At 34.2% G+C, this 20,094-nt stretch overlaps 2 non-coding genes across 2 annotated transcripts; one reads left to right on the top strand and one right to left on the bottom strand.

The window, feature by feature from the left end:
- Window positions 1-1,569: 1,569 nt before the first annotated feature.
- Window positions 1,570-1,676, top strand: LOC121224826 (small nucleolar RNA R71). The gene has a single exon (XR_005922570.1). It is a non-coding gene; the product is annotated as a small nucleolar RNA R71 (small nucleolar RNA).
- Window positions 1,677-19,447: 17,771 nt separating this feature from the next.
- LOC121224743 (small nucleolar RNA R71) lies at window positions 19,448-19,553 on the bottom strand. The gene has a single exon (XR_005922488.1). It is a non-coding gene; the product is annotated as a small nucleolar RNA R71 (small nucleolar RNA).
- Between the last annotated feature and the right edge of the window lie 541 nt (window positions 19,554-20,094).

Raw genomic sequence — 20,094 nt, 5'->3', positions numbered from 1 at the left:
ACCACCTGTTACTCATACATTGTGATGGCAACACCTACTTAGACTCAGGCTCGGGCTCTACGCATTTGAAAATTTTGGTCTCTCCCTCAATGTCCATGGTCAACTCACCCTTTCCTACATTTATGGTAGCTCTAGACGTGGCCAAGAAAGTTCTCCCTGAAAGGATAGGAATTTCAAGATCCTCCTCGCAATCCAGTATGATGAAGTCAACGGGAAAAATAATTGCCTAAACCTTACTAAAATGTCCTCAAGGACTTTCTTGGGACGTACCAAAGATCGGTCGGCTAATTGGAAAGTCACCATCATTTCCCTAAGATCCCATAGACCTAACCTCTTATAAATTGACAATAACATGAGGTTAATGCTTGCTCTTAAATCACACAAAGCTTTCCTGAAACTCACTCATCCTATTTCTATTTGGACGATGAAGCTATCAGGGTCCTTGAGCTTGGGGGGAACTCTTCTAGATACTACAGCGTTGTATTCAGCATTAAAAGTGAATCACTCTTCTCCTCCAATCTTTTTTCTCCTAGACATCACTTTTCCAAGGAACTTGGCATATTTCAGCACTTTTTCTAGGACCTCAAAAAATGGGAGGTTTACATTTGAATCCTTAAATATCTTAAGAAAGTCTAAAACTCCTCATTGTCTCGCTTCTTCTTCTTTTCTAGTCTAATCGAAAAGGGTATGGGGATTGGATTTAGTTGTTATATTGGAACGATTCTATCCTTTGGTTCAGTTTGTGTGGGCTCACTTTCAGTTCCTTCCTTTTCTCCCACCTTATCTCCAAAACTAGAAGCGTGGGTGCTCTCATCCCACAACCTCAGATCTAAGGATAATTGCCTTGGCATGTTTTTCTTCCTTCCATCTTTGGGTCTGGCTCAATATTAATAGGGATTCTAGAGGGTGCATGGTTTTGCAATAATTTTACGATTTTTTCTAATTGACCACGAATTTGATGCACATTTACTTGCACCACATGCAAGCCTTCCTCTACCTTGCTTACCCTAATCGACATCGGAGGGTCACTATTAAAGGCTAGTTATTTTTTTGGATCTTGAGGTGCCCTAAATGGTAATAAAGGTTCATAAGATGTAGGGTCTAGGAGGATTAAGATTTTGGACTCCTTAATTAGAAGGACCTCCTTAGTTATAGGTGTTGGAGTATGGATTATATCATTTATACCACATATAGTTAACCTCCATTTGGCTGCTCTCATTAGTATTTCCCAACATAATGCCTTCACCATCATGTGTTGCATTAGAATGAGTTAGAATTGGATGATTTTGGACTTGCGCTGTGGTTGAACTCATCTCTAATTGATGGAGCCTTTTGAGAACTTGTTGATACTTGCCATCGCTATTAACCGCATTCACGATCGATTGTTTGGCTCTATATGTGAACTACTTAACCGACCACATGTAAGAATTCATTACCATGTGCTCGATGAGTTGGAAAGCTTTAATGTAACTCTTTGACATGAACGCCCGTGTAGACGCTCTGTCAAGACCAGAGTGCAAATTTCCATCAAGCCAATTATAAAAAACTTGAAATTGCAGCCAATCTTGCAAGCCATGATATGGGCACTTATGTAACATGAGTTTAAAGCGCTCCTACGCCTCATATAGTAATTCCCCATCCAATTGCCGAAAATTTTTAATATCCATACAAAGCTTCATTGTCTTACTCGAGAGAAAGTATTTCGCCAAGAATTTGCTCGCTAGCTCATCCCAAGTGTTGGTGGAATCTACCTGCTGTGAATCAAACCGCATAAATGCATCATCAGTAAAAGAGAAAGGGAATAATCGAAGATAGATAGCATCATTGGATATCCCATTGTATTTAAAGGCATCACAAATGGTTAGAAATCTCTTAAAATGTTAATACGGATTCTCATTCATTAACCCTCAAAATTGAAGGTTTGATTGTATTATTTGGACCATTGTCAGTTTGATTTCGAATTTATTAACATTAATCAACGAGCAATTAATGCTACCTCGAACAACATCAAGATTGGACAACGCGTAGTCGTACAAAGTATGTTGCTCCATAGATGGGTTTGGTGGTGGTTGAATATCTACCCGTGGATTTTTTATGGTCTAATCTCTTTGTGGAGGTTGGGTATCTCTTGGATGTTGTGCCCTCCTTAAATGTGTGATGATATGTTTCAGTTCCAGCTCAAATGGTATGACACCATTACCAGTCCGAGTCATATAACGCCTCCTAGAGGCACAAGAGAGTTAAGTAAATTAATTAAAAATTTAAAATGATATAAAGGCAAATAAAAACAAAGTCGTATCTATAAAACCTACATTTGCTACTTATCTTTATGTAAAGGTACACAACTAAAAATTTTTCAATCTTGCACCGTCTCACCGAAAATGGTGCCGACAGCTTTGACCACCCGACGCATGCGGATTAAAACAAATGATTTTGGAAAAATATTTTGAAACGCAAGCTTTAACTGCAAGCGGATAGTGTCATTTGTAACATTTATAGTTCCAATGGAACAACTATTCCAATATGTCAAACCCAAAGGAGACGGCGATTGACAACAAATAGCTTGCACTTTAGAGTCTAAGCAGCTATTGGTATGATTTTATAGTACAAAAAATTATAACAAGAAAATGTTGCACAGAAATTAAATACGCTACTTTAGGGACCAAATTATAAAGAGTACAAAACTACAAAATTAATCAATAAATGACTAATAGTGGGTGGTTAACTTCGATGTGGTTTGTCGATTTTCGAAAGAGGGACTTAAATTGCTTAAATTACTAAAGTGGCTCAATTTTATCTCTCGATCTCAATTTTTCCAAATTAGACAAATTAGGTCAGTTTATCTCTCGATCTCATCAGGTAAACCGGGACTAACGAATTGGTGCACAACAAGATTACCTCTCGGCCTCACTTGTCTAGATGTTCCCCTAGGGGCATCAATCTTAAGTTTTTAGGTTCATTCAAATTAATCCAATTTATTACAATTTGGTCCTTGATCCAAAAATTAGCTCATCACATCTCCATCAACCAACCCCCTTAAAGGTTTAGCTACTCATGCTAAAAATACAACTAACTACCATAGAAATGAAAAGCAAAGAAGTCGTTAAAGTAAAGCTTAAGAAAAATATAAAAGTTGAGATATTTATGCAAGAAAATGTAAAAGGCATGTAAAGAAAAGCATTCAACAAGAAAATCTAAAGCAACAAGCATAAAAGGAACAAACTTTAACAACTACAACGTAAAAGAAACTAAAATACATTAAACTAAATCTAAAAATGTCTTACAACCAAGGTACAAGGACTAAAGATGCAAATAATCCTAAGTTACAATGATAACTAACTTAACTAACTACAAGAACACTAAGAATAAGAAGGAAATGCAGTAAAACAAACTCTAAAACTAAGAAAGGAGAAGAGAAACTATAAACCCTAAAAAAGTTGTGGAAAAACTAAAAAAACATAGAGAAAACTAAAGTTAAAAACTAAACTAATGTGTGTCTCCTCCCTCATCAGCCAAAATTGGTTGTTTTAGGCTGATGGCTAATGAATTTTTGTTGCCAAAATTACCCCTGCACGGGCCTCGTGTGATTAGTGTGTTAGGTGGACAAACACTACAATTTTTTCTAATTGTCTCCTCACATTATCAATATCACGATACCCAAGAAGAGGATATCACGATACCCCGATCTTTTTTAAACTTGGGAGTCTTCTTGGAAGGTGGATATCGAGATGCCACTAAATGATGGTCTCCAATCTTCAAGTTTGTTAGAGGTATCGCGATTCCAAGGTTTTGATATGGTGATTCCCTTTCCTTTAGTGTCATTTTTGCTTGTTTTCAACCTCCAACACGCCCCTACACTACTCAATCTCACGTTAGGGCCCCTGATGGCACTATTGGCCAAGTTGTATCACAAAATGACTAAAAATGAGATATTTACACTTATTAACTTAAAATCTAAAAATTACGAAAATACATTACTTTGCTTGAGAATAAGCTCTTTAAGTATACCAAGAAAGCCTAATTTTCCATATCAAATTATGGTAGATCAGTTATACTCAATATTCTTAGCTTAAACCCACTTTTCCAGAAACATGCAGAACCCTTAAAATTATTTTGATGTCCATAACTTTATTCTACATACACAAAAGGGTTAAAAACCTTACCTACTTGCTCGTTTCCCTAGTTTTCCATCTCCACCCTCATTAAGTTTTCTCCATACAGAACCTTCCATGTTTATTCCTTCTTCAGGCTATCACAGAAGGTGAAGAAAAGAAAATGGAGAAAAGTTGGGAAGAAAATTCAACCCTGGGAAGCTATTTCTAGCTATTTATAACCCTTCTTGTGCTATTACCAACCTCATGAGAACTGTGGCTTCACAATCATTATGTCCCCCACAATTAAATCGATTGGTTCCTTTCTAACCGAACCAGATTTGGTTCTCAAACATGTCCAATTTAGTTTTTTGCTTTCCCCTTTCTTCTAATTCAAGCTGCCAACTTGCAGTCTCTTTCGTTTTAGTCCACCAATTATTTCAAGTTTCCAAGTTAATTGGGAATCCGGTGTTACAAATTTCCACTCGAATCATTAAAGTTATCACCTCGGAAGTACACACAACCAAAAGTGTTGATTTAAGAGCTAGTTGAATTGGAACTAAAGATTTTGCCCCCTCATTTCAAATATGATTATTTCGCTCTATCTTCAACTTTACTTGTCATTATTTTAATTGAGTTCACCAAGAATCAAGAAGAAGAGTCACTTGTGGTTTTGGAAAGGCACAAGAAGGGTATCAGATGAATTGTTTCAGATATTCGAGTCATAGGTTAGAGGATTTGCATGAATTACAGGAAGTTAAATAAAGCCACTAGGAAAGACCATTTTCGGCTTTCTTTCCTTAATCAGATGTTGGATAGATTTGCTGGGAAGGAGTATGATTAGTTCTTAGATAAGTATGGTTGGTATGATAAATGGCCCTTTGACACCGTTTCAATTAGTGACGATTCCAAATAAAATTGAGGGATTTTTCTTAACTTTTCTCTGTCATTATTTTCAGTTGCCATCCATTTCATTTTTTCTCTACTGTTATTTTACATTTTTAGTTCAATAAATATTAAGTTGCAATAATGAATAAATTGAGCAAACTTGCATTTTATTTTTAAATTTCCGAAAAAATGAGAAGTGTGGTAATGGAAATGTGCATGTCTAAGATTGGATCTGTTAAGGAAAGATTGGTATTTAAGCAGTCAAATTTGACTCACATCCCTTTCCTAATATCCTACCTGGTGCATAATTTTCATTCACTTATTTTATTTTTCCCTTCTATTATGTGTTTTAAACAATGAGGACATGTTTCTCTTTAGTGGAGGACTGGAAATATTTTTTTAGGGGATTTTTTTATAAAAATTAATATTTCCAAAAAGTTATGTTTAAGTAAAAAATTGCTCAAGTTTTTAATTTTTTCTTAATTATTTTAGCTTTAGTATCTATAAAATTTTATTATTTCAATTATTTTTAATGCTATCTTAATTATGTCAAAAATGCTAAACTTAGTAATTATGTATAAGTCAAAACCATGAGAATTTATTTCCTTAGAAAAACTAATCATGCATGAAAGTTTAAGCCTTTAGAATTACCTTAGTGGATTCCCTGAGATGAAATCTTAGGAGGCATGGTAATTTGAAAATGATTTAGACAATTTTTTAGGGGTCGTTTGAACTTTTCAAGCTAACCTTAGTAAATAATTATCCCTTGAAACCCTACTTTGAGCTATATGGCCAGATTTTTCTTTTAAATCTTATATTAATTAGCCATCCTTCCTTTAATATTTATCTCAACTTGTCCCTAATCATAGACTCAGTTCATCTAGAATATTCTTTGTGATTAAGTTTGGAAGGGTTAGAGAGAAGTACTGGAATGCTCAAGAATAAAGTGTTGAGTTGTAAGCTCAAGAAAGCATCTGTGATTGCTTAAAAAAATACGTTGTTGAAAAAAGATGTACAGAGATCATGTGTACTCAAACTTAAAGTAAGTTGGTGTTGCTTGGGATAGTTGTATTTGGAAGGTTGGAGTTAAGCTGAGACTAAGGTTTTAGCCTAAAAATTATCTATTCTTTTTCCTACCTTAACCTAAGCCACATTACAACCATTTTAAAGACCTATTGGTTTAGATTTCTGTGCTAACTACATTAGTGGAGAGGAATTACTTAGTTCAACATATGAAGGGGTAATTAAACATTAGGACTGTTACTTAGTTCCATCAAGGGAAATAAAATTTGATTGGGAATGTAACAGCCTAATTTTTAGTGGTGTCAAAAACAGTGGTTCGAGACCACTAAATCAGACAAATGAGCTCGTAAAATTTCTCATATAGTATTTATGAGTCGATTGTGAATTTAGAAAGACTTATGAACTAGTGAATTATGCTTTAGAAATATTTGTTAGATTAATTGGTTCTAAAAACGAGGTATCGAGACCATAATTTAATAAATCGAGCTGTAAATGTTTTTATAAATATTTTTGGAGTTTCATTAAGGTAGAATTAAAGTTTTGTTAGAAAATTTTAACATTTGGATAGTTAATTAACTAAAAAGGACTAAATTGAAAAAGGTACAAAATTTTCTAATTAAAGAAATAGTGATTAAATGGATTAATTAATGAACAAAGGAGGACTTAATGAGCAATTATGCCGAAAATAAAGGCTTGAGGCAGCATAAGCAAAAAAGAAAACAAAAATCATGTGATTAAAGGGAAAATTTGTAAATTTTTTGAAATTAACTTAAATAAATTGAATCCTAAACTTTTCTAGGTTATTCTTCTTTTAATTTTCAGTCCAAAAATGCCATTGAAGATCCTATAAGCTGGTTTTTCATATTTTGCAGCATGTGAGATCAATTCTTGCTCTTTTCTTGTAATTTTTGTGTTTTAAGACTTTTACAATTAGGTCCAACTATCTAATTAATTAGTTTTTTATTCTATGGGTAATTTTGAAAGTTACCATTGATGTGTTCAGGATGTTTATGATGAATTAACATGGATTTGAAGTGTTAATTTTGTTATATGAAGATTTTATCAAGTAATTTCAATAGAAATTGATTTTAGGACTAAATTGTAAAAAAGATTAAATCTTAGGGTTTGATATTAAAATTTTTTTATTAAAGGCTTTTGAATAGCTTATAATATTTAGATACAGTGTTAATTGAGAAAAATTAGCTCATTTGATGAGTTAATTAATGAGGGGCTAAATTGTAAAAATTGTAAAAGTTGGGGTAATTGTGTAATTTTAAAATTTGAAGGGTATAAATTGTGAAGTGGACTAAAATTGAAATATATGCTAATGAATGAAAAAATTTACATTCTAGATCAAGAGCTCGTAGATCAACGAGAAAAAGGGAAATTAGTCGAGTAGTCTCTAAACTACTACTAATTTTACAATCCAACCCAGGTAAGTTCATATGGTTAAACTTTCATGATTACTTGTTAATTTAGGAATGGTATAATATATTTATTCATATTTTGTTTTTGAAATTAAGATTATTGTAAAAGTATGAATATTTAATTGAATGTTTAAAATGAGTAGAACGCAGGATTGAGTATGATTGTTCCGTGGCAAAGAATGAATTGATGGATAAGACCATGGTTAGACCATGGAAATGTTTAAATGTTAAACCATAGTTGGGCTATGGGATTTTAATGAAAAGACCATATCTGGGTTATGGCACCTTGAACGTAAGACCATTGTTGGATAATGGCAGTATAGATACATGTGTAAGACCATAGTTGGGCAATGGCATTCTGATGATTAGACCATAATTGGGTTATGGCACTACAAATTTAAAACCATGGTAGGGCCATGGAAATGTATGTGTAAGACAATAGTTGGACTATGGCACAAAAAGAACAATGTACTCATATCTGTAAGTCGTTCTTCAATTAAATAAGAAATGGTAAGAGACTTTTGTGATTGAATTGAAAGATTTATAGATTATTATTGATATTGATATGAAGGAAGTGTGATTATTGATTATGTTCTACTTGACAGGGAAAAATGTATGATTTATTTACAATTTATTTTATTTTATTATATTAAGTTCGGTAAGATCAATGCTTAACCTATTGAACTTACTAAGCTACATTATGCTTACTCGTGTTTTTTAATGTTCTTGTAGATTAACGTGTAGTTGGAATATTTGATCAACACATCAAGCTAGAGTATCTAGTTTATTGTAGTAGTTTTTACATTGTAAATTTTGGTTTATATGGCATGTATAGGGTTGGTTTGCCAGTGAAATAGTTTGAATTGTTGTTGTGAATCTTAAATATTTGTATGTATGTAATTAGTAGTAGAATTTGATAAATCAATGAAATGACTTAAATAGGTAGGTATAAGTAAATGAAATATTTGTGATTTTATGTCATGTTGAGAACATGTTTTAGCTTGTATTGATTGCTTGGTTAGGATATATTGGTGTATGTGAATGTTGAGTGCAGGTTAATGTCAAAATGGGTGAGAAAAGTGGCCTTAAATGGCTTATTTTCATCCACACAGGCAGAGACACGGGCGTGCGTCTCAGCCGTGGGTGAAACACGTCCTGGAAAATGGGCGCGTAGTCTGGTCGTGTGTCCCCTACACCTTGAATTTTATAACAGAATACCCAAGTTTGTACACACGGCCTAGCACACGGGCGTGTGGCTTAGCCGTGTGACCCCTGCACCTTGCACACGACCTAGCACATGGGCGTGTAGTTGGCAGTGTGACCCAAGTTAAAGAGTTGCACGGGTAAGGACACAGGTTGGGACACGGCCATGTGCCTCATATCAAATGCCCACACGGCCTAAGACACAGGCGTGTCTCCTAGCCATGTGAGCCACATGGCCGGCTCACACGGCTGGCCACACGGGCGTGTCTCCTAGCCGTGTGAGCCACACAGCTAGCCACAAGGGCGTGTGTCCCCTACTTTTAAGAAAAGTTTTGAGATTTTGGGAAAAATTCCCTGAGTACCCAATTTAGTCCCGATTCACTTCTAAGGTGAATATTGGGTCTCGAGGATCCATCAAAGGGACAATATGAGTGTTATATGATTGATTTTTAATATGTGCAACAAAGGTCGGGAAATGCCTGTAGTTAATTTATAAAGTTTGGCAATGCTCTGTAACCCCATTTTGGTGACAGATAAGGGTTAGGGCTGTTACATTTATTTGTATCCGAGCTTCGACTTAGTCGATTCTCGGAATGATAGTAATGTGTAAAATGTCTAGAAATACATGCCATATAAATCTGTGATAGTATGATGTGTATGATCTGATCTAACTCTTGTTTTTCTTATAGATTGTAAAGATGTGTGATAGATCTGAGCATGCTAAACATGATGAGGTCAATAGTAGAGTACAGGCATCTGAGCACGGGACAAGTAATAACGTCCCAATTTCTCCGGTTCAAGAACAAGAACTTAAAAATATGTTCTTTAGGTTTATGAATCAATGGTTTAATGAATTTATGCAGGAAAGAAATCAGGCTCAACAACATCCTCCCCCTACTGCACCGTCCGAAGTGCCCCTGGTAGCACCTCCACCTCCTTTGGTGATTGAATCCAGCAAACGTACTCCGATCAAAAAACTTAGAAAATATGGCACCGAAGAATTCCGAGGTAGGTCAGATGATGTTCCTACCAAAGCTGAGTACTAGCTTCAGAACACAATAAGAGTTTTTGAGGAATTAGCTTGTTCTTCCAAGGATTATCTGGGATGTGCTGTGTCACTACTAAAAGAAGAAGCTTATAATTGGTGGATGGCTATAGTGGTCGTGGTGCCGAAAGAGAAAATCACTTGGGAATTGTTCCATAGTGAATTTAAAAAGAAATATGTTGGCAATAGATATTTGGCTAAAAAGAAGAGGGAATTTCTTGACTTACGACAAGGAAATCGATTGGTAGCTGAATACGAGAAGGAATTTATATACCTTAGTAGATATGCCCAAGAAATTGTACAAACCAAAGAAGACATGTGTATTCAGTTTTAGGAAGGACTGAATGATAAAATCAGAATGATGATTAGGGGCATAGAAATACGAGAATTTGTCCTTTTGTCAGATCGTGCTCAGAAGTTGGAAAAGGTATATAACAGAAAAATACAAAGAGATAGAAGGAATAAAGAATCTTACAAGAGAAGTTCCTCCAAGTCATTTCCAACAATTCCGGCTAAAAAGACTAGAGATGATTTTAGTCGAGCCACTCCAATGCCGAAATGATCAAATAAGAATAAGGCAACTCAACAAGATTACGGGATTACTATTAGACCTACGGCTAGTGTGGGTAGTATGTAAAATGTTCCTATGCCCAAATGTAAATATTGTGGGAAAAATCACTTCGGTGAAGTAAAGGCAAGGCAGGAGCTTGTTAAAAATGTGGGGTCACCAATCATTTTATTCGAGATTGCCCTCAGTTACAAAGAGAGGAAGAAGAGCAGAAAGAGAAATAGACGGCCACTTCTCAAAGAAGTAAACATTCGGGCCAAAATAGTGTCGCTGGGACTACTCGTTCAGGTATGAGAGATTCTGCTTCCCGGTCAGAGGCTAGGGCACCTACACGTACTTATGCTATCCGAGTGAGGGAGGAAGCTACGGCTCCAGATGTAATAGCTGGTACATTTTATCTTTTTGATGCTATTGTGTATGCAATGATTGACCCTAGATTCATGCATTCTTATAGTTGCACTACATTACTAACAAAAAACAAAATGCCTGCTGAGTTTAATAATTATGATATTCAAGTCACTAATCCATTTGGCCAAAGTGTGATAGTTAATTTAGTGTGTCAAAATTGTTCATTGAAAGGAAAAGGCTGTGAATCCCCTGCTGATTTGATTGTGCTACCTTTTTAGGAATTTGATGTTATTTTGGGAATGGATTGGTTGACAAAGTATGATGCTATATTAAATTGTAAGGAAAAATAGATTGATCTGAATGTCAGATAGGTGAAATAATTACTGTTGAGCCTGAAAATTTGAAGGAAATTGTTAGAATTATTTTAGCTTTTTTAGCTCAAAAACTAATACGGAAAGGTATGAGGCATTTTTAGCCTACAATCTTGATCCCGGGATTCTAAATCAAACTTAGAACAGTTACCAGTTGTTAATGAGTTTGCTGATGTGTTTCCTGAGTAGTTGTTGGGTTTACCACCTGATCGTGAAGTTGAATTTCTAATTGATGTAATTTCGGGAACAGCACCAATATGGATAACAGCATACCGTATGGCACCAGCTGAGTTAAAGGAGTTAAAGACACAGTTGCAAGAGTTATTGGACAAAGGGTTCATCAGACCGAGTATGTCTCTTTGGGGTGAACCTGTCTTATTTATGAAAAAGAAAAGTGGTTATTTGAGACTGTGTATAGACTATAGGCAGTTGCACAACGTCATAATTAAAAATAAATATCCTTTGCCTCGTATTGACGATTTGTTTGACCAACTAAAAGGTGATGCAGTATTTTTGAAGATAGATCTCAGATCTGGGTATTATCAGTTGAAGGTTAAAGAGTGTAATGTGCCGAAAAATGCTTTCAGAACTTGGGATGGTCACTATGAGTTTCTGGTAATGTCATTTGGTTTGATCAATGCTCCTGCTGCTTTTATGGATCTAATGAATGAAATTTTTCAACCTTATTTGGATAGATTTGTGGTTGTGTTTATTGATGATATACTGATATATTCCAAGACAGAATCCGAGCATGTACAACACTTGAGAACTATGTTACAGATTTTGAGAGAAAATAATTGTATACAAAGTTTAATAAAAATAAATTTTGGCTACATGAGGTCGGATTCCTGGGTCATATTGTATCAACCGAAGGGATTCTAGTGGACCCGAGTAAAGTATCTACAGTGATGAATTGGAAAACTCCAAAGAATATAATAGAAGTGCAAAGTTTTCTGGGTTTAGCAGGATATTACCACCGATTTTTCAAGAAATTTTTGATGATTGCTTCACCGATGACTTGATTACTACAGAAAAACGTAGAATTTTTTTGGTCTGATGAGTATTAACAGAGTTTTGATCAATTGAAGAAAATGCTAACAGAAGCTCCGGTCTTACCTCGGCTAGAATCGGGTGTACCGTATGTTGTTTACAGTGATGCGTCTTTAAATGGATTGGGTTGTGTACTGATGTAATCGGGAAAAGTAGTGGCCTATGCTTCTCGGAAGTTAAAACCGCATGAGAAGAATTTTCCTGCACATGATCTTGAGTTGGCTGCAATTATGTTTGCTTTGAAAATCTAGAGACACTATTTATACGGTGAGAAATGTTATGTGTTTATGGATCACAAAAGTTTGAAATACTTGATGACTCAGAAAGAGATGAATTTGAGACTGAGACGGTGGTGAGAGATACTAAAAGATTATGCATGGTTATTGACTACCACCCGGGGAAGGCTAATGTGGTTGCAAATGCACTTAGTCGAAAGTCGTCATCGTTTGCACTTCAAGCGATGAACGCTCATTTGTCTCTTAATGAAGACGGTTCTGTATTAGTAGAATTGAGAACGAAACCTATGTTCCTTCAACGAATTCAGGAGTTGCAAGATAATGATCTAAAATTAGTGTTAAAACGACAAATGGTTCAGGACAAGTTGAGTTCAGAGTATACCATTGATGATAATGGTATGTTGCGTTATCGCAATAGAATTTGTGTTCCGAATAATTCAGATTTGAAAAATGAAATTCTTTTTGAAGCTCATAGTAGCATGTATTCCATTCATCCGTGTAGTATGAAAATGTATTGTGATTTGAAAAGAATGTATTGATGGCCGGGTATGAAACGAGAGATTTGTGAGTTTGTGGCAAACTGTTTGATTTGTCAACAATTCAAAGTAGAACATCAAATACCAACGGGTTTGTTACAACCTGTCATGATTCCTGAGTGGAAATGGGAGCATGTCACGATGGATTTTGCATCTGGATTACCTGTGGCTCTGAGAAAGAAAGATTCAATCTGGGTGATTCTTCATAGATTGAGTAAATCGGCACATTTTATCCCAGTCAGAATAGACTTTTCGATTGAAAAGTTAGCGGAATTGTATATATCAGAGATTGTGAAGTTACATGGGGTTCCCACATCTATTATTTCAGATCAGGATCCGAGGTTTACATCGAGATTTTAGAGTAAATTACAAGAAGTCCTGGGTACAAAATTAAATTTTAGCACAGCATTTCATCTTCAGACTGACGGGCAGGCAGAACGAGTAATTCAGATTTTGGAAGATATGTTAAGTGTTGTATACTCGAGTTTGGTGGTAGCTGGTAAAAGTATTTACCGTTGGGAAATTTTCATATAACAACAGTTATCAATCCAGTCTCAAAATGGCACCGTTTGAAGCTCTTTATGGGAGGAAATGTAAGACACCATTGTATTGGTCGAAATTGAGTGAATCCAAGTTAGTGGGAGTCGACTTAAGCCGAGAAACTGAAGATAAAGTTTTAATCATCCAAGATAGTTTGAAGGCTACTTCTGACTGTGAGAAATCATATACAGACTTGAAAAGAAGAGATATAGAATTTGCGGTTGGTGATCGAGTGTTTTTAAAAGTCTCTCCTTGGAAAAAAGTACTACGATTCAGTAGGAAAGGGAAACTGAGTCCAAGATTTATTGGACCGTATGAAGTTATTGAAAGAATTGGCCTTGTAGCTTATAGATTAGCTTTGCCTCCGGAACTTGAGAAAATTCATAACGTGTTTCACGTATCGATGTTGAGACGGTACAAATCAGATTCATCACATGTAATTCCTCATAGTGAAATTGAGCTACAACCGGATATGACATACTCGGAAGAACCGGTAAGAATTTTGGCTCAATAAGTTTAAAAACAACGGAATAAATGAGTATCATTAGTTAAAGTATTATGGCACCGTCATGGTTCGGAGAAGGCTAGTTGGGAAACAGAAGAATCGATAAGATCACAGTATCCGAACTTAATCTCACGTAACAAATTTTCAGTGGTTAAGGGGGGAGAGTTGTAACAACCCAAGTTTTAGTGGTGTCGAAAACAGTGGTTTGAGACCACTAAATCTAACCAGTGAGCTTGTAAATTTTATTCTATAGTGTTTATGAGTTGATTGTGAATTTATGAAGGCTTATGAATTAGTGAATTATGCTTTAGAAATATTTGTTAGCTTAATTGGTTTTGAAGACAAGGTATCGAGACCTCGATTTTATAAATCGAGCTGTAAATATTTTTATAAATATTTACGGAGTGTCATTAAGGTAGTATTAAAGTTTCATTAGAAAATTTTAACTTTTTGATAGTTAATTAACTAAAAGGGACTAAATTGAAAAATGTGCAAAACTTGCTAATTAAAGAAATAGTGATTAAATGGCTTAATTAATGAACAAGGACTTAAGGAGCAATTACGCCTAAAATAAAGGCATGAGGTGGCATAAGCAGAAAAGAAAAAAAATCATGTGATTAAAGGGCAAAATTATAAATTTTGTAAAATTAACTTAAATAAATTGAATTCTAAATTTTCTAGGCTATTTTCTTCTAATTTTCAGTCCAAAAATTCCATTGAAGGTCCTCTAAGCTGTTTTTTCATATTTTTGCATCATGTGAGTTCAATTCTTTCTCTTTTCTTGTAATTTTTTTATTTTTAAGACTTTTACAATTAGGTCCAACTATCTAATTCATTAGTTTTTTTTTATTCTATGAGTAATTTTGAAAGTTTCCATTGATGAGTGTTGAATTTTTATGATGAATTAACATGGATTTGAAGTTTTAATTTTGTTATATGAAGATTTTATCAAGTAAATTCAATAGAAAATAACTTTAGGACCAAATTGTGAAAAAGATTAAATCTTAGGGTTTGGTATTAAATTTTATTTATTAAATGTTGTTTAATAGGTTATAATATTTAGATAAAGTGTTAATTGAGAAAAATTAGCTCATTTGATGAGTTAATTGGTAAGGGACTAAATTACAAAAATTATAAAAGTTAGGGTAATTGTGTAATTTCAAAATTTGAAGGGTATAAATTATGAAATAGACTGAAATTGAAATATATGCTAATGAATGAAAAATTTTACATTCTAGATCAAGAGTTCGTAGATCAACGAGAAAAAAAGAAATTAGCCGAGTAGTCCCTGAACTACTACCAATTTTACAATCCAACCCAGGTAAGTTCATATGGTTAAACTTTCATGATTATTTGTTAATTTAGGAATGGTATAATATATTTATTCATATTTTGTTTTTGAAATTAAGATTATTTTAAAAGTGTGAAAATTGAATTGAATGTTTAAAACAAGTAGAACGCAGGATTGAGTACAATCGTTCCGTGGCAAAGAATGAATTGACGGATAAGACCATGGTTGGAACATGGCAATGTTTAAATGTAAGACCATAGCTGGGCTATGGCATTTTAATTAAAAGACCATAACTGGGTATGGCACCTTGAATGTAAGACCATCGTTGGACCATGGCAGTATAGATAAATATGTAAGACCATAGCTAGGCTATGACATTCTGATGATAAGACCATAACTGGGTTATAGCACTACAAAAGTAAGACCATGGCAGGGCCATGACAATGCATGTGTAAGACCATAGTTGGCAAGAGACTTATGTGATTGAATTGAAAAACTTATAGATTATTATTGATATTGATCTGAAGGAAGTGTGTTTATTGATTATATTGTATTTGACAGGGAAAAATATATGATTTATTTACAATTTAATTTATTTTATTATATTAAGTTCGGTAAGATCAATGTTTAACCTATTGAACTTACTAAGCTACATTAAGCTTACTCTTGTTATTTAATGTTCTTGTAGATTAACTTGTAGTAGGAAGATTTGATCAACACATCAAGCTATAATATCTAGTTTATTGTAGTAGTTTTTGCATTGTAAATTTTTATTTATATGACATGTATATGGTTGGTTTGTCAATGAAATAGTTTGAATTGTTGTTGTGAATCTTAAATATTTGTATTTATGTAATTAGTAGTAGAATTTGATAAATCAATGAAATGAGTTAAATAGGTAGGTATAAGTAAATGAAATATTTGTGATTTTATGTCATGTTAAGAACATGTTTTAGCTTGCATTGATTGCTTGGTTGGGATATATTCGTGTATGTGAATGTTGAGTGCAAGTTAATGTCAAAATGGGTGAGAAAAGTGGCTTTAAAATGGCTTACTTTCGTCCACACGGGCAGAGACATGTGCGTGTGTCTCAGCCGTGTGTGAAACACGTCCTGGAAAATGGGCGTGAAGTCTGGCCGTGTGTCCCCTACACCTTGAATTTTAAAACAGAATACCCAGGTTTGTACACACGGCCTAGCACACAGGCGTGTGGCTTGGCCGTGTGAGCCCTGCACCTTGCACACAGCCTAGCACATGGGCGTATGGTTGGTCGTGTGACCCAAATCAGAGAGTTACACGGGTAAGGACACGACCGTGTGCCTCATATTAAATACCCACACGGCCTAAGACACGGGCATGTCTCCTGGCCGTGTGGGCCACACGGGCGTGTGTCCCCTGCTTCTAAGAAAATTTTTGAGATTGTTGGAAAAATTCCTTGAGTATCTGGTTTAGTCTCGACTCACTTCTAAGGTGGTGAATATTGGGCCTCGAGGGTCCATCTAAGGGACAGTATGTGTGTTATATGATTGATTCTTAATATGTGTAACAAAGGTTGGGAAATGCCCGTATTTAATTCGTAAAGTTTTGTAATACTCTGTAACCTTGTTTCAGTGATGGATATGGGTTAGGGATGTTATAGGGAAGTACGAAGTATACATTTGTTAAGGGAAGGTCTTTAGTACATGTTTTTGTTAGCATACTAAAATTTGAAAATAATTGAGTGTTATATGTACTTAAGTTGCTTGTTTTAAAATTTTCTATTATTGAGAATAATTTTTCTAAACACATAACTATGAAAAGGATTGATTTCTTTTGAAGGAATTTTTGCAAAAGTGACTCGTTGAGATATATTGTAAGTTAGCATATATCATTACTTAATATTAGCAATGAATTAAGTTTTGGGGTTTGATAACTCAAAATTATATAGACAGTTAATGCACCTTCTGAATAATAATTCATGCAAATTTTCAATATTTTGATAGCAAATTTTGTAGTTTCATTATAAATTTTTAAAGTAAGACAAAATTAAAGATAAAATTGTAATCTTACTTATTTACATGCTAATTTGACATATTTTGTTCCAATTTGACGTAGTTTGGTGCAATAGAAGAAAAGTTAGTCTTGAACCTCACCTATTCGATGCTCAATGCTGTAGCATTCCAGCAATAGAGACCATGCAGATGTGGTTTGATGGCTTATCAGCATGAGACGTCCTAAATTAACTTATTGGACTCTTAAATTCAATTTGATCCAACTCCTAAATGGGTCACTGAAGTGAACTAGCTTGCTGCCAAATTTGAAGCCCAAAACGTTCATAAAAATAATTAATTTAGGCACCCAAGACTTGTTAAAATATCACAAATCAGGCACAATAATTTCCCATGTGACCGTTCAACTCCTTCCTATGAATCAAACATGAACTAGCTAAATTTAGCAAAGTCATCCACCTTCCTTCCTTAACATAATCGATCAACCATGCATGATAGAAAAAATAGGGATTATCATGCTAAAAAAAGAAAACTCAATTGGCTCCTCACTAGTATAAATAGAGAGACATTTGCTTTCCATTTCATTCATACATCACTCACCATCTCTTCTCCCTTTTCTATCTTCTTTCACTTCCCATTTTCCATTCTTCCAAAAGTGTTTACAAGGCTTTGAGAGCAGCCCCATTCTGCCATATTAGAAGCTTTTAAGCTTGGCAGTCATCACAAGAAGCAAAGAATGAAGGAGAAGCAAAGTGAGTTGTGCCTTCAAGAACCAATGAAAACGGCTTAGCATTTCTTTTCCCTTTAATCTTTTTTTTTTGTTCAATTCAAGAAACATGATTGCAACTGAGTTTTCTACTTTTAATATAATCATGATTGCTTAATTTTGTTGGTGTTAGAATGATTTAAATTCCATACCTTATATTATTTAATGTTGTTAAAGATGTTCTGTGCATTTGATCTATTTATTTAATTAGATAAAATCATGAAAATGTTATTTGTATAGGGATGCAATTTAATTGATTATTAAATCAGAACAATATTGTAATTAATTGAAACAATATATGAATGATGCATGTTTGATCTTTTTATGATGAAATTAGGTCAAACTAGTAATAATATCGAAAGAACTTTATTACCTTGCATAACCCTAAAATTAATGTGATTAAACTGTTTCAGTTTAGAAATATTATTATTACCTCACATAATCTGATTTCTACTTATCAAAGTACAAAATTGATTGAACATAGACATATGATAGAAAAACTTAATAATTTAATAAGTGTGATTTCTTAGACGGTGCTTGGAAAGGTAATCTTGAAGTTAGACTTGACATAGAAATATGCAAGGAGACCAAAAGGTTAAGCTTAGGCCTTAGAGAGAAGTTGATGCACTCGTAACGTCAAGGTTAGTAAATTATCAATATGCCATGAAATCACCGTAACATTTTTTAACCTTGTTTAAATAATTCTAAGTTAGCAAGGAAGATTATTCTAACACATGCATGCTATTGTGATTACTCTTAAAATGTGCATACTTATTTTTTTTGTGTTTTTTTTTAATTTTAAGCATACTTAGATTAGTTTTAGTATAACCAGAAATCTATCACAGTTTAATTCATTTCACCACCAACCAATTTGCCAAGTATTAATTTTGCAATACTTGACTTGCATAAATAATCCTTGTGGAGACGATAAATATTACTCACTACTTTATTACTTGTCAATGATTGTGTATACTTGTACATCAATCTAATAATTTTGAGAAATTTTTTTGGCACTGTTGTCTGGGACTATTATTTTAGTCAATTATTTGTGAAATTAATTATCTTACAATTTGGTTCAATTTTCATTTGTTTTTACTTTAATAGTTTTTGTTACTATTTAGGTTATAATGGATCCTCCACAACATGTTCAAGGAGGAGCATTTGCTTATAATGCTCAAATTTGATCATTGTTGCCAATGAAAAATTGCGCTATTCGACAATATGTCGTTCCTCTATTCAATAAGCTCAATCTGGGTATTCTGAGACCCGAAATTGAGGCACCACAATTCAAACTAAAACTAATCATGTTCCAAATGTTGCAAACTCTGGATCAATTTAGTGGGATGCCTATTGAGGATTCGCATATTCATCTTCGACCATTCATGGAAGTGAGTGACTTATTTAAATTAGCCGGGGTGGCTGAGGACTCCTTCAGACTGAAATTGTTTTCATACTCTTTAAGAGATAGAACATGAGCATGGTTGAACTCTCTATCATCCGGTTTCGTAACTACATGACAAGAGTTGACTGAATGTTTCGTAATGAAATACGTTCCACTCTTTCTAAATGCCAAGCTCTGAAATAAATCACTTCATTTTAGCAATTTGATGAAGAATCTTTATATGAGGCATGGGAGCAGTTTAATGATTTACTACAAAAGTTCCCTTATTGTGACATTCCTTATTGCATTCAAATGGAGACTTTCTATATTGGTTTTAATGCTCATACTAGAATGATGGTGGATGCCTCTACAAATAGAGCCTTTCTTTTAAAATCTTACAATGAAGCTTACGAAATTCCTGAAAGGATTTCTAACAACAATTTCAATGGCCATTTAATCGAGCAACCACGGGAAAAAAAGTGGCAAGAGTACATGGAGTGGACACACTTACTTCTTTAGCAGCCCAGGTATCTTTTATGGCTTATATGATTAAGGACGTAACTACTAATGGTTTCAATGGTAATTTGACAAGTCAGCAGCCAAGCCAGTTTGAGAATATTTCTTGTGTATACTATAGTGATAGTCATTTCTTTGAAAATTTCTCATTGAATTAAAAGTTAAAACATTACATGGGAAATTATGAGTATTTTGATAGCAAATTTTGTAGTCTCGTTATAAATTTTTAAAGTACGAAAAAATTAAAGATAAATTTGTAATCTTACTTTTTTACATTCTACTTTGACATATTTTTGCCAATTTGAAGTTGTTTTGTGCAAT

Source organism: Gossypium hirsutum, chromosome D12 (assembly GCF_007990345.1).
Source record: "Gossypium hirsutum isolate 1008001.06 chromosome D12, Gossypium_hirsutum_v2.1, whole genome shotgun sequence".
Classification (NCBI taxonomy): Eukaryota; Viridiplantae; Streptophyta; class Magnoliopsida; order Malvales; family Malvaceae; genus Gossypium; species Gossypium hirsutum.
The sequence above is the reverse complement of the archived record's forward strand: the minus strand, read 5'-3'. Positions and strand labels throughout refer to the sequence as shown.